A 26,816-nucleotide genomic window follows, 5' to 3' on the forward strand; every position below is an offset into this window, starting at 1 on the left:
CGGGCATTCTTAGAAAACAAGTACTGTTATTATGTGCAGCTTTGCATCTTGGAATCATTTATCCATTTTTTTGAGGAGTCTCTTGTTTTGTTAAACATAGTGTTAAAATGAACGAAACGAGACGTATTTGAGAGGAGAAGCACATTTGAGCATTTCGTTACTTCAGAAAACATTTGTAAGAGGTGCTATGTTATATCAAGAAATACACAATTAGAAACGCATTGCTGAAAGTATAGTTTGATTGCTTCAAATCTCAGGTTTGATCTGGGGCCTTCCCAACAGATGGGATACTTGGGTATAACCTTCTTGACTTTGGCCTTGTCTGTGGTGCTTGGAACTAGCATCTGAAATTGCTGCATGCAAAGACTTGATGCAAGATTTGTACAGGAGAAGGTGGATGTGGACGCCTTAGAGATCCATACTTCAGGACCTTGATGAGTATGTGCTGTCCAGAGATACATGGAAGAAAAGTTATTTTTGCACTTGGGAGGCCTGAGATGTTTTAAGAGATGCCTTTTTTCCCATAGTTTTTGCCTTACTATCCCATGATTAAATCTTAATCTAAAACAGTAATTGTGAAGAATGCTACCACAGATACTAGACCTACAGAGAACTGAGTCTTGAAGTAGTTTCACTGAGAACAGAAGGTGAAAAGTTAAACAACTGTAAAATGTAGAATCTAGTTCTGGGGCAAGGCAATTTGGGCTTCTTTAATGTGTGTCCATGAGATTCTGATGTTTCACTAAATTTTTGGTTTTTTTGTCTGAGGTGATCCAGCAGATTTGTCAAGCTTGTTAATATTGGGCTGTAGAAGGGGATTGGTCTTTTTTGTCAACAAGGAATACTGATCTACAACCACTTTATAAATGTCATGTGGATGCATTTGTAAAACTGCTGAAGGTCTGTATGTAGGAGTAGGCTTGCTTATGTGAGTTGGTCTGTTTAGTTTGAGGCAGTTGAGAAGAATAGAAGTGTGAGAAAAGAGAGGAAGACATCTCAGGAACCGCTACACAGCCAACTCACAGAGTGGTTGTCAGCTTTCCACTACTTTTCTATAGCTAGCTGAACGGTCATGATGTTAGTTGGGAAATAAGGGTGCTGGAGAGACTATTGGAAAGAGAGGAGGCTTTTTCCAAGAGAAAATAGAAGAATATGGGTACAGCTGGATGTTGTGAGAAGGGCTGAACAGCTGTGAAAAGTTGCTTAAGATGCCGTTATGTTCACCTGGTTACTGGCCCCTTTTGCTCCAGTTTCTCAGAAAGAAGGAAAAATTGGATTTTGAACCTCGCCTAAATTAGCTGTAGTAGTTGATGATTAATCTGAGGGTTTGGATGGCAGCATGAGATATGACCTGAGGTCAGGCAAATTCAAGAATTCGTACTCTGTTATTAGAGCTGTCATACTGACAAATGTTCCTTTTTAATATGTTGTTTTAATGCTATGGGCATCCGGTAGCAATAGGTTCCTTGAGCTATCTGTGGTGTGTTGTTGTTTATCTTTCACAAAGATGCTGGAAAAACAGTTGGAATGTTAAAGGTGCTAAATAATTAGCTCCGAGTATTTTAATTTCAAAAGAGAATTCTCCAGGGAATTTGAAACAGCTTCAAAGTAAATTAAGGGGAATAACCTAGCTAATTGAAATAAATTCATAAATAGAATTGCCAAACCAAAATGTGAGAAAGAAAGAGCTTTTTTCCCCCTTTCTTTCTAAAATAATAATGAAGTTTTCTTCCTATGGCATGAGCTTGTTTGTTGAGATTGTGTTTTGACTGTGCTGTTATAACAGTCTATTTCTGTAATGATACTTAAAAGCAAGATAGAAATTTCAACCTAGTCCTGTGAAATCAGTTGAGTTTTTACCTTATTTGGGGTAATAGTATGTACAGCATAAATAAATGTTGAGGCCTTTGGTAATGGCTCTGCTCTCTAAAGTTTTTGCCATCTGGAAGAAGGGAATTAAGACTGTCTGCTAGCTTCAGACGTGTAACTTGAATGTTTGGCAGTGGCTTGGTGTGCTGGGCTTGATGACTTCGGGTGCAGTCCTCTCCCTCCTTACCTTTCAGGCTGTAGGAAAGAGAATGTTCCAGATTCCACCTTTTGTAGCTGGAACTGAAATTGTGCAATTCATTTCACTGGTTTAAACTGTCTGTTCAGTCTGTCTTACTTCATTGTAAGACAGTGAAGCCAATGGTACTGTTTGGTTTGGCATCACAGTTTAGGAAAATCAGAGGAGCCAAAGTAAGGGCTTTTTATTCCCTCCGTTTTTCTTTTGCTTATTATACTTACTTTTTGTGGTTCTCTGCTGCTCACAAAAATAGAAGAGTAGTTCACTTGGTCTTAGGAACAGAAGATAATCTTACATGAAGCGGATTGTGACATCTCTAGGTTTTGATTGTCGTATATTGTGCAACCCAGTTTTAGTTGTTAGCACAAAGATTTAAATATTTAAATCTCCATGCTTCTAGCAATGAGTTTACATGTTCTTACATTAAAGCAGGTGTAAACACTCTCATTTTAAATCATTACTCTCACTCCCCAGCTTTTTTTTCCTGCGCTTTTTATCTTCATGCTCAGAATTTACTTTTGCTTGTTATCTTAAGCTGATTCCTTCTGACATTTACAAATACTTGAATAGGACCACTTAGGACATAATGGGGAAAAATGTCATGGATGGGTCTCTGACCAGTGCTGTGAAGGGGCATGTTGTGGTCTGTTCTGGACTGGTGCTGTGCAGTTGTGTGAGTTAAAGTGGCACTGGCATCCTATCAGGAGAAATGAATATTAAATGTCTAATGCAGAACTTCCATTAGAAAATAAATTTCCAGTTTCCATCTTGGAATGTGAGCCAGACATTTATACTCTGCTCACTTGGAAAAGAACTGCATGACTTAAGTGGTTATTGACACAGCTCAGGTATTGGCTGGTTCCACATCAGTCTCCAATAAGGCTTACTTTTACCAATCCTCCTCAAAAGATCAAAAAGTTGCACTGTGGAAATATTTCAGAATATCTAAGGTTTATCTAATGGATTGTATTTCAAATTTCTTGTTTATCTTGACATATTTGCAACCTTATAGTTCGTTCTACAAGCATTTTGGTGTTCGAGAGCTTCCTTCAGTACCACAGGCTTTCCCAGTAAGCTGTAGTTAGCACTGCCCTGCTAGCCAAGGTACATGTCAAGTCTTGCTGTATGGTATATGAGGTGGGACATTTCCATTTGTACTTTCTGTCGAAGTTATTCTTCACTTCAACACAAACTCATTGTTCTCATGTATGCGTTCTTTTGCCAAGAGAATTTAAATGGCTCGCCAGCGCAGCTAGTGTGTCTTGGTGGGTTGTTCTGTGTAAGTATATTGTCTACTGTTTGTCAAAACCAAAAACTAGCTAACTGAAAATCTTCTGGAAGCCTAAGATCTACAGGAGAGGCATAAGGTAAAGAGAAATTCTCATCCCCACTATTTTCCTCTATCCAGCCAATTGCATCTGTCTCTAAATGTCCCAGCTTACTGTGTAGAACTTGCAAAGTTGAACGATCTGAAGGCATTATCTCTGCTGCTGTGCAGAATGTAGTTGCACTTGGTCTGTCCATGGGAAAAGTAGTTAAGCCTGATGCCTGTTAATGTTAAAAAGTGCCACCTATAAGCCTGTACAATTTCCTCTAGTTTTCTGACAAACTACTTGTAGATAGAATTGCTTTCATTGTATGCTGTGTGTTCAACTGCCTTCCATTTAGGAAAAAGGCATGAATTCAGCTTGTGTGTTTGTTCATTTCTCTGCTCAGTATTCTGCTTTCTCTGGTATTTTAGATCTGCAGGAAGACCTTCTTGTGTCCCAAGTTCTTAAAGAAGTGACTCATTTTCATACGGCTTGGAAAATTGATAAGCCTGGGGCATCTGTCCTGATTTTGCTAGACCTTGGGTTTGAAATGTACTGTGAATGTCTGGTTATTTCCTTGTTTTTTTTGTTTTTTTTTTTTGACACTCTTTTTAACAAGTTGTGACATTACTTCTGTATGCACTCTTCAGCAAATAGAAAAGAAATGCTGCAGAGCTGTTCAGGGTGCCGAGCCGTGTTCTGTACCAGGAGAGTATGTTCTTATTTGTGTGTCTAAAACTTCATGCCGTGAAAACAGCGGTTACTCTTTCCTGACAGAGACCTTCCCATCTGCAGCATTCAGCTGCAATACAAAGGGCCCAGTCACTCCACAAGCAGTTTGTATCCTGAAGAAACCATTTGGCAAGGCTTGTCAGACTTTGCGTGACAGCAGCCTATGGGGCTTTCACTGCAAATTTGGCACCCCGTGGTAACATTGTTCCCAGCTTTTTAAATTTGTGCTTGGTTTGGCAGAGTCCAAGGCAAGGAAAAATATATACTAAGTTTTGAGTCATGTCTGTTGAAATCATGTGTTTGTCCACACAGCTTTGGCTGTGAGTAAGGGGCACGGAGTAATCCAACAGAAATTTGGATTTTACTGACCGAGAAAAGGTACTTTCCAGGAATGAACAGTAGATTAATAAGGATTACAGGGTTCCAGCAGAGAGAGAAGCAAAGGCCCAATGGCATCCACGTGTAGAATTTCCTAATTCTCCTTAAAAAACAATTTTGTGGTTAGCCGTGTTTCCCGTGTGTTATTCCTTCAGTATTTGCTTGCAGTGCCTAAGGTGTAATTGCATAATGAGCAATTACGGAATTCTCAGGTGCCGCTTATTATGTATGTGTTTTACTTCAGTTTGTGCAATATTCCTGGAATAAACGTTGTGCAGACTTCTGGCAACTTCCCTTAATCCTACTCGGCTCCCCACCTCCCAGCTACTGTCCTTCATTTATCTTTGCAGAAGACTTCTAATTAAGTGCAGTAGTTCTTCACAGTTTTATAGGATGTTCACGTCTGAAGTGCAAGTCGGCACCAGCTGTCAATCCTGGAACTCGCTGAAACATTTTCCGAGATGCAGTTACATGAGCTGTCCTTGAAATTTAAAGAAACCTCTTTATAATTAGTTTGTTGTTAATAGTATCCTGCTTAAACACCATAAGATGTCATTTGGAACAAACTACTGCTTAAACTGGAGTAGTCTCCACAGAGTTTTTTCCGCAGAAAAGTTAGCAATCTAGTTTAAAACTGTGCTTTCTATACAGGTCTGAGTATACTTCACGCTTCACACTTTGTTTTTGAGCCTATTGGCAAAAAAGAAAAGCAATATTTATAGATAAGAAGTTTTAACTGATACATTAGAGTGTAGATCTTTGCTTTGGTATTTCCCACGAAAGGATTGAAAAGATTGTGCAGTGTAATTAACTCTATGGGAAATATCATAGAATCATAGAATTCTACGGAAGGGGACCTCAAGGATCATCAAGTTCAACTGTAGCCTAACCATAGTACCCTAACTCTAACAATCCTCTGCTAAATCATATCTCCAAGCAGCCAGAATATTCTGTATTATATTTTTGCATGGGCACCAAGTATGCAGCAATGTCCAAAGAACAGGTATGTAACTATCTTCCAGAGTTCCAAAGGGGAATAATCTATACAAGTGAGCGTGGGACCAAATTGTTGCTAGCAGCCAGATAGTCACCTTGGAATGGATAGGAAGAGTCATTTGAGGAAAAGGCTATCTTGAAGTCACAAGTAAGTCACAAGTTTATGGCAGTTACTGGACTTCAAGACTGATGACAAACTGGTTATGACTGCTCTTCCCAGTGGGACATTGCTGGAATGAAACAAGCTTTCTGCAAGGGGAGAAAGCTACATCTTTGACTTCAGTGCTGTAACAATACTAATTTTACAAAATGATATCCAGCCTAGCAGAACATCAGTGAAAAGAGGATCTGCATCTTTAGGAAGAAGTCTAGCAGCAAGAGGAAGAGTGTCTTCTATTCTTTCATCTTCAGGATTCCTCAGTCTGTCGTCTTCCTTTTGCACCACCAGCCTCATCACCAGATTTGCACTGAAGATAAACCTCCCTAGTCTCCACCTCAGTTGAGACTGGCTGGGATGTTGTTGGAGTCTCAGCTTTGTCTGCTAAAGAATTTTCAAATTTCTGCTTAAACATTTTTAGGATTATCTTTCTTAACTAGTTTTCTACCCAAGAAGTGACGTTATAGTTGATTGAACCTTGTGCACACCAGTCTATGGTTTGGAGCAGAGACTGCTGAGATAAGCACACTGTAATCTTGAGCTGATCAGACCCCTGAACAGTTTCAGATCTTAAAACTTTCTGACGGATTTAAACTCTCTGTCTGTGTTAGATATTTATGAGACAGACTCTGGTTTAGGATTTCCTGGTGTGAGACTGCCTCTTTCTGGTACGCAGAAATATAGTCAGCCTCCACCTGCTAGCAGACATATCCTACTAAAAGAGCATGGAGCCTTCTAGCTCCATTCTTCAAAATGCAAGGCTAAATTGTCTACAAATTTCCTACTGCTTAATTAGTAATAATAAATGTATTATTATGTATTATGCACCAAGTGGAATTTGTTTGCTTTCAAGAGGACTGTTACCAAGAGTGGTAGCTGCTGAAGAAAGTGAGATCCTTGTCCACAAAGTGAGAGGCTTTAGCTACTGGAATGCAAGTACTGCACCTTTCTGCTCTGAACTTTGTAATGAGGATCTGCTTGCAGAACAGAGAGATCCATGTGAAGGAAGGCACGCTCATTACCATGAATTTACTCCTGTTCCCCTTTCAGTGAGTTAGCTGTCAGGTGGCCTTGTATTTGAGTCCTGAGCATAAAAAAGATGTGACAGTATTGAGGGGGAGAATGTTTCAAGAATTTGTAACCAGCGTTTGTGCATCCAAAGTTTTGCCAATTCCACTGTGTTCAGGTATTCTTGGACATGTTTTATTCAAGACTACTGTAGAATGGAAAACAATAAACCTCTTCTATATGGGGTGGGATGGGATGGAGGGCGTTCCTCTGCAGGTGAATGATGACTTAGCCTCAGTTATTCTCATATGCATCACCTCCTGGCTGCAACACAGCAACCCAGCATTCATGAGGAAAGTGCCCAGGACTGATTTTTTCTTAGCAGCCTGTGGTGCCTGAGTGTGTTCTTAGTTCTTTAAGTTTAATGGGAAATCTAGCTTAAAATCAAATTCAAGACCCTAGTTCTTTTCTTCATGTTCTAGACCCAGCATAATGGGAAGACAGCTTATACATCTGCGGTGAAGACTGCTATCTGGTGTCCCTAACAACTGAAATGGATTTTTCCACAGTAAAGGCAAATCTGTTTTGTAGTCAAGAAAATTTTTTTCTTAACTGTTGTGCTGAGCTGCTGGGTTAACCTTCCCTCTTCCCTTCTTGTCCCGATTTCCAGGAACTAAAACAAAACAAAACAGAAAAAACAAAAAACAAAACAAAACAACCACCAAAGAGTTCAGTCTGCTCCAAGTGCAAAGTTCATACTAGTTGACCTCACATTCACCTTTGTAAATAACCAGAAATGTTAATCTGTAAAGAAGTGAAGCAAAACCAGCCTTGCAATGAAACTCTGTTCTAAAGAAGCATGGGCTTCACTTCCCAAGTAGAGAGTACATGAGGAGATGTGGGCTGTGTTAGTCATACCCCCCCAGTGCACTAGAAGAGGATTCTCAAATAATTATTTGATTGAAAGAGGACCCTCTGTAGAATGTTCTTGGTTAGGGATTCTCCTGGTCTTCTATATGCTAAGCTTGATACTTTATCCAGCATTCTCAAAATGAAAATCCACAAATGCTTGTAAACGCCATTTAAATATCCCTCAGTGTTTCTGCAGTGGAATCTGTACTGGTACGATTTTCTTCTACAACTGTTTGATCTATTAGGATTGCTGAACAATCATAAAAATCTCTAAATCTCGTCCATTTTCCAGAGGTTGTATTGTTTTGTACTACTTCTGTAAAGAGACAGACAGCATCTAAATTTGGTCTTTGCAGAGTGCTTAGGAATTACTTCTGTATGTGCAGCTTTTGCTATATTTATCAAGAGGAAATCCTGAGGATGTATTTAACTATGATGTTGAAGAATTATTTGAGTTTTCCATACTTCAGGCTCTCCTTTCTCACTGAAGAATTATTTTGGGCTATCTGCTGTCAAATCACCCTTCACTAGGGAGAGAATTCTGCTTTGTTTTCCTTGCTGGAATTGCTTTCTGTATTTAAAGGACGGATTTTGTATTTAGCTGTATGAAGGCTTCTCTACCTATGAAGCACTGAAGCAGGTCCCCCTTTATCAGAACCCAATGCATTTTCTGGCTCAAAATAAGTCGTGTCTGCTCTGTCTCTTTTCCAAGAATAATACAGAGCATTGCCATACAGCTCACCTCTGACCTGGGAGGAAGATAAGGAGCCGCTGCCCAGGAGTTGTGACCCCCACAAATATTGCTTTATCCCAGGGTCAGGAGCCATTTGCTTCTGTCTTAGGGATAATTGTGTCAGTATGCACAGTGCACCCACCAGATGATCAGGTTTATTTGTCACCATGGCTTGGGAACTGACTTTTCACTGGTGTGAAGTCTTTCCCCAGCTATTATTTTTCTCTGCTATTATGGAAGGAAAGTACAGAAGATGCTTGACCTTTCAGTGTCTGGAACTCTCTTTTCCATATTTAATCCTTTGAAACGGCTGGGAGGACACCGCACCCTTTCTGCTGTTTATTGACATTAGGTGCGAGCTTTTCAAATGAAGAATGCAGTTTAGTGCCACGAACACAAATTTTAACATTACTTCAACCTTAGTGTTTTGTGTGTGTGGCAGTTTGGGTTGTTAGCTTTGGGTTGTTTTTTTTTTTTAAGGGTTCAATTTTGATGATAGCATTTCTCAGCACTGTAGAAGATGATGCTGAAAAGCTGTGCTCTGCTTTACCTTAATTTCAATGGTGGAAGACTGCTCCTTCTGGCAGTAAATTTCTCCACAGCCTCTTGTCCTCACGGCTCCCTTCATCTCTGTTAGACTCTTCTCTATTCAATCTGATTTTTTTCTGTAAGTGAAGTTGGCCACTAAAGCTGCTCTTCTACCATTGCATTACACCAAGGAGCCCACAGTGCAGCTGCTGGATGGCAGAAGGCACCACATGCCTGCTTCAGAATTCCTGGAGCGTTGGGTTGTGAAATGCATGAACCTGGCTGCTGTTAGGGAAAGGAGCCCTGATGCTATGCAGAATAGGGATTTTCATGTTTCTAAAGAATGCATACTAAGAACAGAAACGTAGAACTTGCTTTTTGTGCCACGTCTTACCAAGTTGTGAGCGTTGATTTTTGCTGCTTCTGGCCCTAACAAGAGAGAAATCTGATGTATGTACGTGATGGCCACCACCAACCTACCCTAGGACTGCTGAAGTTGCCTGCAGCGGTGGGAAATTTTTCTTATAAATGTCTGTAGTGTAGATGAAACCAAAGGTTTTTGTGTCTATTTAGCCTTTCTAAAAATTCTTCTGTGTACTGATGGGATAGCAGTCACTCAAAGGAAGACTTCCTTTGCTGGCTTGATTGACCGGAGTCATTCTGTGGGAAAGGAAGCTAACTTATTCTAAACTGAAGGTGACCCTTGCCTTTTTGTGAGCAATAAAGACATAATAGAAGCCCAGTTAGGGTTCAGTGGAACCCCCACGGCCATCTGCACACTTCATTGGCAGGAGTGGCTTTCACTTGAACTTGCATTTGACAAGTGTTTTCTGTCTCTTTCTCATTCAGAAGGGTCCTTCAAAGCCAAGTAATTGAAATGCTCTCACCCCTCACTCCTTTTCCTCCTTCCCCCAGACTTGCTTAAATTGCAGGGCGTTGGTATTCTGTGTTAATGAGAGAAAATGCATGCGCTTCCAAAGCTTGCACATTTCTCCTTCCCGTAGGGAAGTTTCTGAAAAACTCTTTTCCACACTCTCTAGCAGCAGCTTCATAAAGGAAAAGTTGAGAAAGTGTTTCTGTTGCCTGTTGCGTTGCTGTTGCTCTCCTCCCTCCCCCTCTTTTTTCATAGCGCTGGACTTTTGAAATGAAACACAAATCAGGTCTCTGGAATAAAAGGTTGTGAGTATGCCTTGTGGCATTTGGAATGAGACTATTCACTGCCTGAATGACTATAAATAGAAAGCTAGGAGCTGTGTATTTCTCAGTTCAGGCTCCCTGCAAAGAAGCGCCCTTCCCAGTAAAGGGTGACTTTTGAAAGAAACCTTGTTCCTTGTGCTGAATTGAATTGCTCCAGGAATTCTTCTTCTCGCAGCTCGCATAAAAGGCGTTAATCTCTAATTTATTTCTCCTTTTAAAGGCAGCGTTCCCCATAATAAATGTATATTCTCAGCCGTGGAGCCAGATATGCCCATCTTCTCTGTGCAGAGTTTCATGTAAAATTCCAAATGCAGAACTAACATTGTTCTCTGCGTTTTTGCTCCTGAAAGCTTTCCTTTGGCTCTGCTCCAGCTGTCGGCTCCTTTTTATCTGGGATTCATTCTTGAGGGAGAAGGCTAAATTAGTGGCACTCAGGTTTTTTAGGGTTTGAGGAACAGAATGGGAATTGTGATTGATTTTTATAATAAAAGATTTGATTCTCCCCACAGACTTCTGATGTTACCGACATAAGAACCCCAATAGCTTACTGTTGCGTTTCTTCAGACAATTTGTTTGGCTGATTTGGCTGTTATAAATGCTCATAAATCTCCTGTGTTGTGCATTTATGCAAATTTAGTGCGATCATTTTTCTTCTTGCTCCTCTCTTCAGAAGTACTGTAGTATTAAGGGGAGCAGCAGAGTGGACAGGAGGAAAATGTTTGATGGGTTTGAGTTGGCAGTGTTAAATATCCTAGCACTCAAACTGTTGGCTTGGCTTCTTTTTTTTTCTTTTTTTTTCCACTTTTTTCCCCTCCCTTCCCCCCTCCTTTTCCCCTCCTAACACACTGGTGTTTTGTGCAGTGTTATTTTGAAAGCTGCTTCTAATTTTCTCCTCAGACCTTTTGTTTCACATATTTTTCTGCTTTCTAAAATCTGGTAAGGGTAGCCTTCTTTGCACAATCTTTTTTTCCTGGTTCAGAGTTCTAAAAGTCTTAATGAAGGTGTTCATATATCCCTTGCATTGCTGGTTCCATGACTGCTGAATTTCTTTTTGGTTTAACAGAAGATTTTAAAGATGGATGAATACCCACCTTTCATTCTTAAAGCTTGGTCTGTGCGTGATGCCTACCTACCTGACCTGCTGTAGGGACCCTGCTTTAGCAGGAGGGTTGGACTCAATGATCTCTTGAGGTCCCTTCCAACCCCTGCAATTCTGTGATTTTGTAATTTGTAATTTGTGTTTTTTTCATTAGTGTTAATATAAAAATTGACAGCAACAGTGGACAAACAAGAAGAAGAGGGTTGTTCATATAATGTGACCTTTTCTACTAGAAATGAATAACAAGCAGAAAAAGAAGTATACTCTTCAGTAAGCCTAGGAAAGTCTCCAGGCAGGCTAGAGAAAGCAAATAATCTGTAATATGTACTTTATTTTCTTACAGTTTACTAAATTATAATTTCCTTAGCTTAAAACCTACAATCAATGTCACTATAACTGGATTTTTTCATAGCTGGACACATGAATACATATGTCCACAACATTTATTATTCAAGTCAGACATTTCCTTCTCTTAATCCTGACTATTGAGACATCTTGATTATCCTTGTCATTTTACATTTTGTCTGTGTGCTGGCTTGCTTCTGTGTACCATCTGTTTTTCTTGCCACCTTCTATTGTGGTCACTTCCTTCATCCAAGATGGGTCCCAGCCATCCTCTTGCATTTGTAGCTGGTATTTCTCTCGCATCTTCCCTTCCTCTCAAAAGCTGCTGTGAGCCATTGTGTGAGCACGGTGGGTTCTTTGTGTTACATTCCATCTTGCCTGATCTCTGGTGACTTTTGTCCAGTGTTTAAGGTCACAGTGTAGATGTCGCTTACTGTCCATTCATTCTTGTAGAAATTTTCCTGCCACTATTCCAATCTTAGCTCCTCATACAATGTACTTTTACTGTAATTTTATCTGCCTCTTTGGAGTGACTTTGTTTCATGGAGTGTTTTACCTTTATAGTATCCTTGAGCAGAGATCTTGGTTTGGAAAGACAAGCAATTGCTTTGTTTTATTTTGCCAGTTATTCATTTGAGCTGTCCTTGAGTTCCTTCCTTGCTTGACCTGTGATTGCCTTCCAGCTAAAATGTATGTACACACACACACACAAATATAGCCTTATTTTTAATTGTTGCCCACTAGTTTGATTATTTGAAATATTGGATTACTTTTTAAAAAACTTTGAGCATATGTATAAAATATTTTTGCAATTATGTATGTATGTTATCTTGAAAAGCAAAACATTATGATTTGTTAAATGGTTGGCAAGAACAGAGTGCCCCTTTCTTTTAGCTATGGGTCTGATTTTATTCCTTGTTAAATATCAAGTATATTTTCCAAACTGATGGGAAGAGCAAACTTGCTGAGAAGGGCATAATTAGAACCTAAGTAGTTGTGTGTAACATAATGTATTTTCTTTCTGTTATACGGATTATTAAGAGTTATTTAGGATCTCTGAAAACCCCATTGCTCTCACCTAGAAGGCGAAGCGTGGGAGAGCCCTCAGCTGTAGAAAACAGTCATATTGTTGTTTATAGTCCTAGCTTTTTACTATTAATCTGAGTGACTGAATTCGTATCAATCATTTAGAATAACTACTCTTTCCAGGCATGACTTTTGCTGGAGTAAACTGTGTGATTTAACTACTGTGGGCTTATACCATCTGGTCCTCTCACTGAGATGTATGTGTATGGTTCAATCTGCATAGCAGAGCTTACATTCCAGTTTTAATGCATCATAAATGTCTACAACGAAAGATCTGTTTTGGTTTGAGGCTTCCCTGCCCTTACTCAGATAGCAACAGTGAAGGTTTTACAAATTGTGCTGTAGGTTTTACAGTTAGTACACAGATAGTCTTCTAGTTCATCTCCTCGAGTTCCCTTCTGCTCCATGTGAGCTTTTTCTAACCCAGGAGCAGCGGACGTTTGATTCTTGTCTGAGTTCTTTGCTGTCATATGCAACCAACAGACTTGCAGTTTGAGTTTCAACTGTTGGGGGCTCAGAGCAGTAATAACTATAGAACAGTCTTTTCCAGTGAGATAAAATGGTGTTTTTGCTTGAATAATATTTTCTTTTTACTGTGTACTTCTTTTTGTTTGCTTTACTTTTCTTTATTCAAACCCCACAATGTAGTGTTATCATCAGCTCTCATGACTCAGAGCTTCAGTTGCATGCCTGTAGGAGTTCAGAGGATTTCTCTCTAACGTATAACTGAGAAGATACGTTCAACTTGGCTGCATCTGGAGGCACAGCACTGAATAAGATCAGTGGTCTGAGTTGATGCAGAAAATCCTTTTTTAATTTGTACTCGGTGTGCCTTACTTGCCTGTGCAGAGTCATAAGGATAACTCGATCTGGGGTTAGAAAGGAATATTCTCTAGGTGGTTGACAGTTTGCTGTCCGGTCTCATGTATGAATCTCATACTCTTGCTTAGGGTAGCAGTGAGATCCATCAGTTTTTGTGGCAGCATTAGGGTCATCCGCTTTGCTCCATCACATGCTCATTAGTCATCTTCAGTGCAACTAGAAGGGAGTGCAGTGTGGAGGAATGTGTATGAACTTAAAAGAACCTTGTTTTCTTTGCTGGTTTCGATATTGAAGGCTGTGAAATGTTTAATGAGGTGGTGGTTTAATGGTTGTTGACTCTGGGTGTTTTGTTTTCTTTTCTTCTCCATGCCTTGAAAGGCAAAATATTTATGCTGCTTTTTCACAAGGAGTTCTCTGCTTTCCCCAATGGTGTCATCTCATGGCAGCTCAGGATATTCTACATATTGTATTATGACGGCCTCCCTGAGCACTGAATTTGCTAACTTGGACTCATATTCAGTGGAAATAATACAATTATCCAAGTCTGTTATCAGAGAAGTCCTCTTCCAGAGTATTGATAGACTGTGTATGTTTAAATTATTTCAAACTCCTTGAAAGAGAAACTACAGCCTGTTTGAATATAGAGCTGCTACTGCCTGTATGTTGCAATGAGAAGCAGAACTTGGACTGACAGCACAGAAATGTGTGTCTCTGTTAAAGTATGAATTAAATATTTGTCATGAGCATTAAAAAGAGAAAATCCTGGTGTTGTCTGCGCAAAAATACCAACTTAAGCAAGGTTTTTGCTAGTGCTAAACCAGTACAAGGAACCAATACAGTAGGAGCCAGGATCATCTGAAGTTCTTCCCAGAGTAGTAATTATGGTTCAAGTCTAGTGGTGTTCTGGCCCAGAAGACATTTAATAGCCCCGTCTTAAGGTTTGAGTATTACTTCCTAGGAATGTGCTGCATTTTGCATTGATTTAAGAGCATACTGAGAGGCAGTGATACACAAGTACTTTGCTTCTACAGGAAGGCAAATCCTCCTTGCCCCTGCCTCTACAAAAGTGGAGAGCTCTATAGATAGGGAACATCATTACCCTACCCTACAATTCTGTTAAATCAGTGCTAGCTGCTACTTACCAGCTTTAAGAACTGAGTAAAATTTGCATTACCTTGTCGTCATTACCTGTTTCCTAGGTTTTGAAAATTTGAACTTCCAGTTTTAATAAGGTTCCTGATAGCACAGAATAGTTTTGTACATTCAGAGTTAAGGTTCTTTTTGTTTGTGATTCTCCCAGCTTGCTTTGATCTTCTGGAAGAAATTAGAAACACTTAGCAAATGATTCTCGAAAGAGGAAATACTGCCAATGAGGATTGGAAAGGGGAAAAAGATGGGCTGAGATCAGAAGTAATTTGTTGCTGGAGACTGACAGTAAAACATAAGCCATTTGGTTTTGGAGTGACAGTCTAAGTTCTTAAATATGTCAAAACTTTCCAGGCTCTGAAGTGGAATGGGGTAAGATGATTTTTCTCCAAAGTAAGCTGTAGTGGATGTTGGTATGAAAGTGCTATGTTTTTCATTTTTACCATACTATGGAAAAAGTTTGTAGGAAAGGTGTAATTGGAATGAACTGTTTTTGCACACGTATGTATGTACATGTATGCACAGTATTAACATCTGACACGTTTATGTTAGCAGGTTAGGCACAAGCAGTTGATTCTGGTAACACTGGTAACTTTGATTCTGATAACTTTGAGACTGGAACTTGGGACAACTGCTCCATTGATGAATCAGCTTGAGAACCACTGTAATCTTCAATCTCAGGGTCTGAAAGTGAATGGTCTTGAGCTTGTCCATTACAGACCCCAGCAAAGAGAGAACTGAAATTGATTTCAATAAATTCTCAGATTTCTGCTGCTTAGGAAGTGTGGATGTTAGACAAGTCAAAGGCGTGCTGCTTCTCAACTTCTCCCCCTTGTGTCTTTCCAGATAAAGAGGTGAAAGTTGTCAGCCTAGGTTTCTGCAGGTATTTTTTCTCCATATAGCAGTTGCTTTCAACAGTTCCTTAGATAACCAAAGGAGTGGGCAGTGCCAGCTGTTCACAGCCAAGGGGTGGATACAAGTCTCTTTTATGGATATACAGTTGGAACTCATTGTGGCATTAAAGATACAGGCAGCAGAATGTCCTGGAAAGTCTCCTATTTCTGATCAAATCGGCTTCAACTTACTTTTTGAGAGTAACTTCCTTTCCGTATCTGACAGTGGTTTGAGAGTAGTAGTTGGTGAACAGCTGCACAGTCCAGGCGTTTCCAAAATTTTTGAGATATCTTTCATGTGGAAGCAACAGTTCCTTTTTCTTCTTAACAGTAATTGGCCTTGGGTGTAGAGAACAAATTCACCGCAGGCAGTGTTTGAGTAAATTATTTGATTTTTTTTTTTTTCCCCACTCACAATCAGCATAAAACTGACAAATGTAAACAGCATGACCCAGATCAGAAAACAGCCTTATCCCTAACACAAACAAACCTTCCCTCTACCCAGAGAAATCCGTCAGATGATAAACCATCAAGTCCAGCTACGCTCCCAAATTTAAACAGGAAACTAATATTTTTGTAGTCGCAGTGGCTGCCTCCTTCCATGTCCTCAGGCTCAGAAAATGTGTATGTTTCCAGTACACACAGGGAACCATTGTTAGAAATGCTGTTCTTTTATGTCAACTCAGTAACTTAGAGAAGAAAATCAATTACTTCGGTCTGTTTCTCTGTTTAGAGTACTCTCTCTACTTTTTCAGCCTTGTTTAATAAAAACAGGGGAGAGGTTTAGGTACTTCTGTCTTGAGTTTCAGGATCTGGAACTTACTGTGCCTCACAAACCAATCCTTGAAGTATCCAACATCAGACAGTGCCAGAGTAAGACTGCCCTTCAGAAGGCAATGAGGATAATGCTATGTAGTCCAGCAGCAGGATTTAATCAGATGACATTTGTGTTCCCCGAATAATGGAGCAATTGCAACAGCTTTATGGTGGCTGAAGAGTGCTTATAATATCTTCCCCTTGCTCTCTTGGGTCAGAGAAAAAACTCCCATTTTCTCATACGCTCACACACGAACAGTGCAGTTGTGGCAGACAGGAGCATCCATGTTCTCCAGGTATTAACTACAAGCCCTCTGAGGTTTTGCTGAGACTCATCAGAAGGTGCTGAAAGATGCTGTACAGTGGAAGGTTCTTTCCTACCAGATCAGGGTGTAACAAGGTTGCTCTTGTTCCCTTTCCCTCTGCTTTCTCCCAGCTAATTTCTTCCCACCAGAATACTGTAATTGTAGTAAGTAACCAAATTGGTCAACACAGAACTGAATAAATAAGAAAGAAGACAGGGTTGTAGGCTAAGCAGAACTTTTGTTCTTTGGGGAAGTTCTCCAGAGCTTCCTTTTCACTACCCTGAAAAGCCCATGAAGTGCTCTAAAAACTTGTTCTCATATTGCAAGTGGGCAGATACTGTAATTTTTAAGGATCCTCATATATAAAGTGTTTAAAGGAGGCTAACAGGAATTCATGAAATTAAAATGATAAAAGCTGCTGCAGTGCTCTTAAAAGGACAACTGGGAGATGAAACTTAGTTTGGCTAGGCAGATTTACTTTGTGGGCTTTCATACATTTAAGAATCTGGTATTTGGGCTTTCATTTACATGGAAGTGAGCTGCTCTGGAAATGTAATTCAATTTCATTTTATTTTTTAAACAGCCATCTCCATCTTGGGTACTAAGACCTTGGAAAGATTAGCAATGAGATATCATTTTCTTGTTTCATATGGATGAGTTGCATTCTTGATTCTGGCATAAATGCTTGCTTTCAAGAGTCTGTAATAATCTGTAAGAGGACTTTCAGCTTCTAAAGGGAGAAAAAGGCAGTGTAGCTTGTGGACTTAGAGTTCGTCTCTACTTGGCACCTGTGCACAAAGTTCTGCAGCACTTGGAAGTTGGAGGAGTGACAGAGGTGGTGGGAGATATTGGTGATAGGTGGACGGCTGGACTGGATGATCTTAAAGGTTTTTTCCAACCTTGGTGATTCTGTGATTCCTTTTAGAAACATCTTCAGCCAAATCTTCCCCTCAACTTTGCTCTTTGTGTCCTGATGTACCTCCTAGGGATTCAGAAACTATGGATTCTTATTTCTGGTGCTTCCTGTGCTTTTGGGCTTTTTGTTTGTTTGTTTCAGAATGTATGTTGGCAGTGTCAGTGTGGAGACAACAGTGCATCCTGCAGCTTTGCTGGCTGCATCAGCCCTTTGTCTGACCTGCTGCAGTCTGTGGTAGATTCCTGACTCAGTTTCCCTGCTTGCAAGACAGAGATAAGTGATAGCTTTTTGTACAGAGTGCTTGAATCTGTGGCTGGAAAGAACTGTGAAAGAGACTGAGCACTGTAGCTGGAGTGGAAAACTGACCTCTAGATGTATTCCCCCTCCTAAGTATACACTGTGTTTGTTTGATAGTGGAAATCTAATCCTTTGGGAATCACGAGTTCCTATAACAGCTCTGATATATAAATACAAACATACTCCTCATTACAAACAACTTCAAAGCAATCACAATATGGATTAAAATACATACAGCCTATCCTTCATACTTAAATGCAGCAATGCGAAGTTCAAATGAAGCCATTAGCAGTATCTCCAAATATTTGGCAAAAGCAACCACGCTTGTGTAGCTACAGGCAATGAAAGTCCCTACAACGAAAAGGGAGGGACGGGGGGAGTAGCCTGCATTGATCTAATTAGTCAGTGAGGCACAAAGTATGTAAAATCTCATTATATATCTCCGGGAAAATTTGGCTTGAGAAATAAAGAATATGTAACTGATTTGTCTATGGGTGGGTTTTTCATGTCTTTGAATTTTCCAACAGGAAACAGGATTTCTGAAAACATATTAAAAACACACAGATACACACACACATATGTACGTATATATCAGTGTTTAAGCACACAAGTACACATGTGTCACCAGGTCCTGAAACTCTTATTCAGCCTTTACTCAAGGCAGGTTGTCATGAGGAAGTTCCTGGCAGGGACAAAGTTAAGATTATTATTTTTTTTTTACTTCTAGATGAAGTCTGGATCTTGCTAATGCCAGTCACAGCCTGAAAACACAGTGTGTGGCTGTTCCAGTATTACTAAACCCAGACGATGGGTTTGTCCCATTGCCCCAGGCAGTACAGCTCATGCACGAAACAGCTCTTCTGCCTAAAGAAGATTTACCTAAAAAATGGGGACTTAAATTGGCTTTTTATAACTTGCCTTTTGCCCTTTTCTTTTAAGCCTTTCAGGGATTCATGTTACATTTTTAAAATTTCTCTGAAACCAAGAATACTTGAAACATTTATATTAGAATTTAAGCCAAGATTCCCACCCGATCAGTTTGTCTGGAGAGCTGAAGACTTAAGTACAATGCCAAATAGAAGTTACAACCCCTTACACCCCCCCAAAAAAAACCCAACAAAACAACAAAAACCAATAACAAACGAAACCAACAAGCAGCCACCCACCAAGTCCTAAAGCTAAACAGACAAAACAAAAGGGGAGAGGGAGGAAGAGAGGCGCTGAAATGAAGATACTCGCTCAGTCTTGCAGGAAGCCAGGTTAAAAAATAATAAAGAAAGAAAAGGAGCAACTCTTCCCAGCCAAGCATTCGAAGAAGGGATGGGATGTGGAGGAAGTACAGGTGCAATTAATGATTTAGTTCTTGTTTAGAGGGTACTTTAGTAAATATTTAATATTGGCTATGTTCCAACCAGTCTGTTTTGCTCTTGCTCCTTTTGTGTTCTTTTCTGCACTGACACGATCATTTGTTTAATCCTGTTCTTGAAGAAGTTGGTCCTATTCTTTGGATGTTAAAATCTGATTTGACCTAGATGTGTTCTCCTCTCTCAAAACAAAGGGAGAGTCATTCTTGTTCCTTGCTTACTTTCTCAGCTTTCCAGTGCATCTCTTAAATATTGAGAATTTGGATTTATCTTATATGCTTCCCCTCCTGTCCTCTATTTCTACCTACTCCACCTCAACAAACAAATGTCATTCTAGCACTTGCATACTAAGAAATCAGGTGCTCTTTAATGAGTGAAGAGCAAGGCCTGAAGCTGTCCCCAGTTACCACCTAGCAGGCAGGTACAGTGACGATCATTTCTGTAACCTGCTAAAAGATCTGAGGGGATATTAGCAATCTGCAGCCATATATCAGACATCCCATGAAGCACAGGAGGGAGTTATGTGTTAAAAAAAAAAATAAAATTCCTACCAATTTATGGAAGAACTCTTAAAGAATTGTTATCCCTTGTCCCAGCTACATTAAACCTACATCCTTGCTTACTGAATGCTCAATTCTCTGTCTTGAGGGAATAAGAGCCTTTCAATATTACAGAATGAGTACACTCTCTTTTATACTGATGTTCATCCTTATGAGAGATGGCATCTTCTGCGAGGCAGATCCACTAGGTCTGCTGCTCTCTGAACTAGGCAGAAGGGCAGCTGCTTAGCGTATGAAAGCCTGTCTCTGCATCTTCCTCTTCTCTGCCACAGGCAGAATGATAAGTTTATTGTTGTTAGCCGTCTTCTAATCTGACATACTAGTTCTGCTTTGTTTCTCTCCTCTGAATCTGCTGCAACGCAACATGTTCTCTCTCCATCCAGCTCCTCCTTTTACTCTGGTTCTGGTGGTGATGTGGATCCTGCTCATATTGGAAGTGACTTAGTGATGATAAAAAAAAAAAATAAAAAAAATTGTGGCTCTCAGAAGTCAAGGTGAGCACAGGCAGATCCTGTAGTTCTGACTGGAGACTGCTTGCTGAACTGGCACAAAATCCAACAACCAACCAGAGCCACAAGAAGTACATACCTGCTGGCTCCCCTCAAAGGGCAAGCTAGATAGGTCCCATCTTGAGCTAAAGGTAAAGCTAGCTAGGTCCCATCTTGAGCTAAAGGTAAAGCCAGCTAGGTCCCATCTTGAGCTCTTCCTGAGCCCTGTCTTATACCTGTGCCTGTCTATGGATTGTTTTCATGTGACATAGGGCAAGCTTGTTTCAAATGCACACACTGCAGAAATGATCCAAGTATGGCTCACACACGTGTGACTAATTATTCTTAGTTTCTGAACACACAAGTCAGCTCATTCCAAAACTTGGATGAGTTGAATATTACAGTGGAAGTTTCTTATGCTATTGTATCAGTCTGTGTGAGAGTACAAGTCTGTGAGGTGGTCTTTGGCCTGCAGTTCTCAATTTAAATGTACTTGCTGGAAGGCTATAAGGTATGATGACTTTATGCTTTTGTAAGAAGGAAATCTGATGTAGATGTGTATCACTTGGAGCACGCATCACAGGTTAATTACTGACACTTGTGTTCTTTCTATAAACGGTGCTAAGTGGAGCTATATTAAGATGCAGCTAGCCTCAGGCTTTTTCTTGCAAGAGACAATGAGTGCCTTAAAAATTGTATTTTAACCTTCTCTAGAGTATTTTACAAAGGATTTTAGCAGTTCACTATTACTGGCGAAATGGTATATTGAAATGAAACCCCTTCAGATAATTATAACTGAAAAAGACACATCTGATGACCTAGTGTTTTAAAGGCCAGAATGAGGTCAGTTATATCCCTGAAAATCCTGTATCCTTTCTTTCTGTGCTTTCTACTGAATGGTACAGCACGCTTAAAGCTGAAAGTGCTGTGTGAGGTATTAGCTCAAAAGTATAGCTGGATCTAATGCAGGAATGCTGAGCCCTTTTTGGAACAGGGATAGAATGCCTCACAAGTGTTGGGGCCCTGAACATTGAGCCAAAGTTTAAAGCTAACTATAGAAAAGAAGTTGAATATTTGTGTCCGTGAAAACTGAAACCAGGTCATCTTGCAGGCTTGCAAACTTGGTGGAGATTATACTGAAAAAAAAAACATTGTCAATTACTGAGTTTGCTAAATGAGCCATTATTACCATGTAGGGTTGGCGGATATCTCTAGCAAAGCAGGGGCTCCACAGTCAGTTAATGTACTTCAGCTGGCACTGGGAGTCTTCTACCTAAAGCCCCATGGGAGGTAAGTTTCCTGCGAGGTGGAACTCGGCCAGCATTCTCTGGAGCTGGACTTGACCCTGGAGTGAGATGCTGGAGGGAATGATTTACACACATGGAGTATGAATGCAGCACAGTGTCTCATTTTGAATAGCTGATGTGCTTTTGAAGCAGGCTTCTTAAATGAAAAGGCAGAAGGTAGCTGAAATAGACTGTCTAGCCTTTTTATGAGCTGCTTTCAGTGTTTTAAAGTTGGCTAAAGGAATGAGTAGAATATTAGCTGTGTTATGTTGAGAAAGATTATGTCTTGACTAAACAGTCAAAGAAAAAAGTTTGGATAAAGTTTGCAGAGAACATGGCAAGTGTAACACGCAGATCATAGTATGCTTGTTCCTTTATAGAGGCAGACTTTTTTGGGGGGGTGACCCATCTGCAATTGTCCACAAATGTTTGGAGAAAGCTGGAGCATTAGTCTGCAGATTGGGTTGGGGAATAAGTCCTGTAGTGCAGTGCGTTGGGAGCCAGTCAAACTATGTTCTTAGTTTGTTAGGCATGCTCCACCCTGCTCTCCCCAGTGCAATTGTTTGCTTTCTCTTTTATAATTAAGATTACAGAGCACCTAAGTCTCCTGCTTTCTTTAATCACAAGCACTAGGAAGGACACTTAAAAAACACAAATTGTTTCCTAAAATTAATGTTACACAAATACTAAGAGGGTAAAAGTGAAATATCTGTTACTTGTAAATATTTGTTAACTGGTGGTCTCTTACCTATCAAAACCTGAATCTGATACCCAGTGTCCCAAACTGGAATTACAAGAGTCATCCGAGCCACCACAGTGCTCACTGAGATGCAGCTTTTTTTGTCTCTTTGGTACCAGTTTATCAAGTCAAGAAATGGTGGTTAATTTCATCACAGTGGCAGAATTAGGTTTAGTTCACAATATCTCTGGTATGAGGTGTCTTGATAGTCTGACATATGGCATGCAGATTTTCCCACTACATCAACCATTCCTCAAGTTTTTCTGATGCAATATAGAGTAAGCTTTTGAATTGGATGGAATCATATAGATCTGACAAAATGGAAACCTGAAGAAATATTTGATAATACCACACAGGTGGTACTACTAATACTAGAAGGTTCATCAACTAGGACAAGCTGTGGTGCCATGAAAGGAAATATTTCAAGAGTAAGTCTGTCACCTATTACAAATTTATTACTTTAAAATATGCTTACAAGCCCTGTCTTTCTAGATGCAGCTTCTTGCTATGCATGTGTGTGTGCACCTATGGAATAGTTAAAACCTACAGATGGCAAAACCAAATGGAAATTTGTATATTGTTAGCAGTGCATGCATTTTTTTAAATGCCTGGAAATCTATCTGAAATGTGAAGATTTTGGCTTTTACTTTGAATTTAGAAGGAGAAACTTCAAAGTTCTGTTTAAAAAACAAAACAAAACAAACAAACAAACAAACAAACAAACAAAAAAAAACCCTGCACTTTGACAGTTGTTTTTTTTTTCCCCTCTATCTATTAATTTAATTAAATCAATCTAAAGTACTAAAGTAAAAGAAAATTCGGAGCAGTTTTCTGCTCTGCTCTGGTTGTGTTTGTGGCTTATTAACATAATAAACATAATTTGGTGCCATAATTTGTGGCACCAAAACTGGGCTTGAAGTTTCTCATTTTATAGCAGTGGTGTGGTTCACAGTCACCACCACTGCTGGTGGATTGTTGGTTTGCTATCCATTCCACATGTGCTGGAGACCACAGTGCAGAAGAACTTACAGAGTATAAGGTGGAGTGGAGGTGGAAAACGCTCATCTCCATGTCTTCTTTAAAAAAACAGTTAATAAAATAGCTTCACAGAACAGTGAATTTTTTTGTGCAAATGCTGAATGAATTTCCACAGAACTTACTTTCAGCATAGGGATCATAATTTTGGCAGAAGGGGTTCACCAAACTGCAGATGTATGTTGTGCATAAAACACATTACCGTGTTGTATTAATGTAACCTGGTAGTGACTGTATCATTGACGCTACTACAGAAAAAAGCCTCAAAAAAAAAAAAAGTATTATTCAATTTTTGTATGATTGTTCTGTGTAACAAAGGAAAAAATGTGAATATAGAATCATAGAATCCTTGGAGTTGGAAGGGATCTTTAAAGGCCATCTGGTCCAACTCCCCTGCAATGAACAGGGACACCTACAGTAGAGAGGAGCTCAGAGCCCCATCCAGCATGACCATGGATGTCTCAGGAATGGGGCACCCACCACCTCTATAGGCAACCTCTGCCTCACTGCCCTTGTTGTAAAAGTCTTTTTCCTTATACCCAACCTAAATGTTCCATCTCTCTCAAAAAGAAACTGGTGATCATTATGTATCGTTCTTTACTATAATTGTATCATTTAGGCAGTTGCGAATATCCAGTAATTTTGCAGGGCTGGAACTGGAATGTGGGAGAAAAGGTTTCCATGCTCATGGTTCATTCTTTTCTACCTACAGCTTTATGGTGTTTCTTCAGCTGGATTCTATTCACACAGGCCACATGATATCATACATCCCAGGACAGGCAGGAGTTCCTGATGCATTACCTGGAATCTTAGGCCTTCAGTGCTCTCTGAGAAAGATTGGTGGAAAAAAAATCATAAGAGCACTTTGCTTCAGGTCACAATTGAGTCAAGAACCTTCAGATGAGATTTATAGCAAAATATTGAGATTTGTTTAAGTCAGCACTGTAGCTGAGAAAGAACAGGAAAATAAATTAGTTTTTCTCTGAATTAAATCCTTGATCTGGTTGACAGAACAGCCACAGAAATGTGTATACTGGCACAGAATGAAATGAGAACGATCTGCGAAGGCTGGTGTGTAGGAGTGAGTTTTGGACCATCTTTTTCAGTGGCTGTGTCAGTTTAAACTGATCACAAAACTGCAGGGCCATTTTGTGGTTAAAATTCTGGCCTCAGCTTATGTGTGTCTGTTCAGAAAGGTGAATGAGTATCCTAAAATTTCACTTTGCCTTGAAGTTTGTGGAGATAAGTGTTCGCCTGGGAGAAGACTTAGGCCTCCATATGGGTACCCGTCAAACTATACTGGCTTTTGTAGCTCTTAATTCTGAGCCACAAGTAAAGGGAAGATAAGATCGAAGAACTTTTTCCTAGGAAGCATATCATATGGTTTTGCACTGGTAGCAATGAAAGCCAGGATAACCTGTTTCATGCCTTCACGTTGCTCTGAAACAAGAAAAGGGACTTGAAAATCTAATAAACGTTTCTAAGGGTACTAACTTGGGAGGAAACAATACTTCATGAATTCCCATACTTCAACTTTTCTTGGCTTAAAAGATTTCTTTAATTTTTTTTTACACAAAAAAAATGTTTGCAGCAAACATTCTTTGATTATTTAACAGGAGCAGCTTCTGGATTCATTTTCTGGTAGAATTTGAATTTTTAATTTAACATTGGATATCTGATTCCTAAATGGACTTCTGATAATACCTCTGCAACATCTTTCCGTTGTGCCCTTGACCTCTTTCATTGCCAGGCAAACACTTCAGGATATGATGTTAACTAGAGCTTTGAGTGAACCTTGTTACAGAGAAGTTCTGTCTCCGTTACCACCTCTAAACCCTGTTTTATATTTCATTAAAATAGTCCACAATCTATCAGTCTTTGCTGGATCTATGAACCTGGGAGCATGGAGGCAATTTCTGAGCTGAAAATAGGCTTCTCTTTAATCCGTTGTTCTAAAAGTTAAGGAAGTTTCTATGGCTTTCATTCTCTGTGTTGAAATGAACTGCTTTTTTCTAAACATTAGTTTGGGCGAGGCTGATGTCACTAGATTAGACTGAAATAAAGGAGAAGCGAATAGTTTTTGTTTTCCTTAAGAAAGATCAGGAGTAATCCAGCCTTCCTCACAGAATAATTTAAATTATGGCATCCATCTCTCCAGAACAGATTAAAGTTTTAGAGCAGTGGGAACTAGCTTTGCAGTTAAATTAGCTTGTGAGCTCTATGAAATATTATCTAAATCCCTAATTGCATTTGTTTTAATGGATTTGGCCAGTGAAGGATATCAAATTTAAAATGGCCTTTCAGCTTGTTGCTGTTATGGTTTTTAATTTTGAGTATGTGAAATCTGACTATTTTAACAAGGTTAAAAGAATGGTCTGTAATGTGTTGTATAAATCAGCTTTACAATTAAATTTATTGAGCACGTGTTGTTTGCAAATCTAAGTGTTCATAGCTCAAGTTCTTGTTTGGAAGTAATCATTTTTAGATTCCTTGCTATTTTTTTGTTGGACAATAAAATGGTTATTTCAGGTATTTCACGTAGAGCTATAGATATATTAGATATATTTTAATTATATAGATATATTTTAATTTTTTGTAGGCAACTTACCAATGATTTCCTAAAGCTGCTTTTTCTTTTTGTTAGAAATTCCAGCGGGTTTGAATAAAGCTTGAACATATGTTTCTGATTAATTTGCAAGCTTTCTACAGGGAAATTTGCAAGTAGACCAATAATATGACTGCAAATATTTTTATTTAATTTAAAATGCTTGCCTTATTGCTGTGTTAAAAAAATAAAATAAGAGGCAAACAAAAACCAACAGTGTTATGCCATGCATAAGCAAGTGCTCAGCTGGGGTTATGCCTTTGTGTTACGTTGGCAGGTAAAAGTGACAGCTAGGTGGAATGCTGTTGTGCTTGCTGCTGTCCATGCATTTAATTTTTTAGATGAGTTCCTTTTAAATTATGGTTTGTGTGAATTAATTCTAGTCTTTGATATTGAACAATAATTGCATTTTTCTGCAGTTCTCCTTTCCTTTTAGCCTCTTTATTTATCTGTGTTACAAGCATTGTGAACCAGAAGTGCCCTATCTATATGTGAGCTCTGCCTGCTACTGCTAAGAGAACAGCTTTGGGTTTATGTTCATTGGGTACAACCCTATGTCCTGTTGCTGGTACCAGCCTCCCCCTCTGCTCCTGTCGGGGGTAGGGGTTGACTGGAGAAGGGAAAAGCTCAAGAGGGCATTTTGACTAGACTAGTATTTCTCAACCAATTGCTCGTGGACCTCTCATTGTAAATAGGTTATTTAAAAGAGAGAATAGGAGTAGTAAAAACTACGTTTAACTCAATTCTAGCTTGAAATGAAATAGAAATTACCATGGTAACACTGAAAAAGGAGACAAGTCCTTTCTGTAAAAGGGTTGACCAGAAATGATGCCACCATAAATTTCAGTGCAAGATAAAGTCTAGCTGTTATTCTTGACATCCCTTTGACTTCTTTAAGAATTCTGGTTGGATACTCCAGTTGCTCATTGATTTTTATTTTTATTTTTTTTTCTTTTTCTCAATAGCTTGCCACAGATTACTTCTCTTATCAAGCTTAT

General features: G+C 39.4%; 1 protein-coding gene across 3 annotated transcripts in view; it reads left to right on the forward strand.

Moving 5' to 3' along the window:
- Positions 1–26,816, forward strand: part of LRP5 (LDL receptor related protein 5) — a 136,974-nt gene that overhangs the window by 72,923 nt on the left and 37,235 nt on the right. The window lies entirely within an intron of this gene.

This window comes from Phasianus colchicus, chromosome 5 (genome assembly GCF_987193195.1).
Source record: "Phasianus colchicus chromosome 5, bPhaCol1.hap1.1, whole genome shotgun sequence".
NCBI lineage: Eukaryota > Metazoa > Chordata > Aves > Galliformes > Phasianidae > Phasianus > Phasianus colchicus.